This window comes from Chaetura pelagica, unplaced genomic scaffold (assembly GCF_000747805.2).
Source record: "Chaetura pelagica isolate M959 unplaced genomic scaffold, ChaPel_1.0 scaffold802, whole genome shotgun sequence".
Classification (NCBI taxonomy): Eukaryota; Metazoa; Chordata; class Aves; order Apodiformes; family Apodidae; genus Chaetura; species Chaetura pelagica.
In genome coordinates, this window is record NW_009952432.1 from 62,121 (window position 1) to 64,554 (window position 2,434).

A 2,434-nucleotide genomic window follows, 5' to 3' on the forward strand; every position below is an offset into this window, starting at 1 on the left:
GGCGCAGCAGCCCCCCCCCCCCCCCGGAATGGCAGCTTGGGGGGCAGCCGGGCAGGGACCCCCGCTGGGGGAGCTGGGGGGTCGTGCCGGGCAGCCTGGAGGGATGAGGGAGGGGGGCAGGGGTGGGAGCAGGGATTGGCCTGGGATGGAGCCAGGTTCATTCCTGGGGACAAGCTCAGCCCTGGGACAGTGAGGCTCATCCCTGGGGATGGGAAAAGGCTCATCCTTGGGGATGGGAAAAGGCTCATCCCTGCAGATGGGAAAAGGCTCATCCCTGCGGATGGGAAAAGGCTCATCCTTGGGGATGGGAAAAGGCTCATCCCTGCAGATGGGAAAAGGCTCATCCCTGGCGATGGGAAAAGGCTCATCCCCGGGGATGGGAAAAGGCTCATCCCTGGCAATGGGAAAAGGCTCATCCCTGCGGATGGGAAAAGGCTCATCCCCGGGGATGGGAAAAGGCTCATTCCCAGGGACTGGCTCACGCCTAGGCCGGAGCAGAGGTAACCCTGGGAGGGAGGAAGGCTCATCCCGAGGGAAAGGCTCACCCAGGACGGAGCAGGGGGCTCCCCCCAGGGCCAGGCCAGGATGGGGAGGCAGGTCAAGATGCTCTGAGCAGCAGGACGAGACCCACAGCCTGACGAGGCAGGAGGAGGATGGGAGAACCTCCCAGGGAGGATGGGAGAACAGGAGCTGCTGGACTAAGAGGCCTCAGGACAGGGGCAGTGAGCACCTGGGTGAGCCTCCCCCATCCCCTGGGTCCTTGGGAGGGGCCAGAGCCCCCAGTCCCAGAGCACATCTGCTTCAGGGCGATGGAGCCGGGAGAGCAGGGGGACGTTTCCAGGCTCCTGCCTGTCCCTGGGCAAGGAGACCCCCACGGTGCCCTCCTCCGTCCCTCCAGCCCTGCCCAAGGGGGACACGGGGAGAGGGGACGGGCCCTGCACCCTGCAGCCCCCTCCTCCTGCTGGGAACACGGTGGCTGGACCCACCTCCCCACCAACACCCCCTGCTGTGGCCCTTCCCTCGGTGCTGCTCCACCACTGGGACCCCCAACCCAAGCTGGGCAGGTCCAGAGGTCCGGGGAAGGAGGGATGGGGGTGGTGATGGCTCCTCCATCCCAGTATCCACCAACCCCCTGCAAACAGCCCCCGGTGCTGCCCCAGCCCACCCAGACCCCAGCAGGGCTGTGGGAAGAGGGTCAGGGCTGCGGGAGGAGGGTCAGGGATGCGGGAGGAGGGTCAGGGATGTGGGGGGAGGGTCAGGGCTGCGGGAGGAGGGTCAGGGATGCGGGAGGAGGGTCAGGGATGTGGGGGGAGGGTCAGGGCTGCGGGAGGAGGGTCAGGGATGCGGGAGGAGGGTCAGGGATGTGGGGGGAGGGTCAGGGCTGCGGGAGGAGGGTCAGGGATGCGGGAGGAGGGTCAGGGATGTGGGGGGAGGGTCAGGGCTGCGGGAGGAGGGTCAGGGATGCGGGAGGAGGGTCAGGGATGTGGGGGGAGGGTCAGGGCTGCGGGAGGAGGGTCAGGGATGCGGGAGGAGGGTCAGGGATGTGGGGGGAGGGTCAGGGCTGCGGGAGGAGGGTCAGGGATGCGGGAGGAGGGTCAGGGATGTGGGGGGAGGGTCAGGGCTGCGGGAGGAGGGTCAGGGATGCGGGAGGAGGGTCAGGGATGTGGGGGGAGGGTCAGGGCTGCGGGAGGAGGGTCAGGGATGCGGGAGGAGGGTCAGGGATGTGGGGGGAGGGTCAGGGCTGCGGGAGGAGGGTCAGGGATGCGGGAGGAGGGTCAGGGATGTGGGGGGAGGGTCAGGGCTGCGGGAGGAGGGTCAGGGATGCGGGAGGAGGGTCAGGGATGTGGGGGGAGGGTCAGGGCTGCGGGAGGAGGGTCAGGGATGCGGGAGGAGGGTCAGGGATGTGGGGGGAGGGTCAGGGCTGCGGGAGGAGGGTCAGGGATGCGGGAGGAGGGTCAGGGATGTGGGGGGAGGGTCAGGGCTGCGGGAGGAGGGTCAGGGATGCGGGAGGAGGGTCAGGGATGTGGGGGGAGGGTCAGGGCTGCGGGAGGAGGGTCAGGGATGCGGGAGGAGGGTCAGGGATGTGGGGGGAGGGTCAGGGCTGCGGGAGGAGGGTCAGGGATGCGGGAGGAGGGTCAGGGATGTGGGGGGAGGGTCAGGGCTGCGGGAGGAGGGTCAGGGCTGCAGGAAGAGCTCAGGGATGCACAAGTACCGGCCAGGACAGAGCCCTCCCTCCTGAGGGCTTTTGATTTGCTCTCACTTATCAAGAGCAGGAACATCCAGGGATTCTCCCCCTCCCAACGGTCACGGGGGCCGGGGTGTGGGGAAGTGACTTGGTAGGAGCGAGGAGAGAACCGAGGTGGCTCATCCCAATGATCCCACCACCCGAGTTCCCCCCGGGGGAGCCCCCGGCCCCGCTCCGTGCGCTCCCACC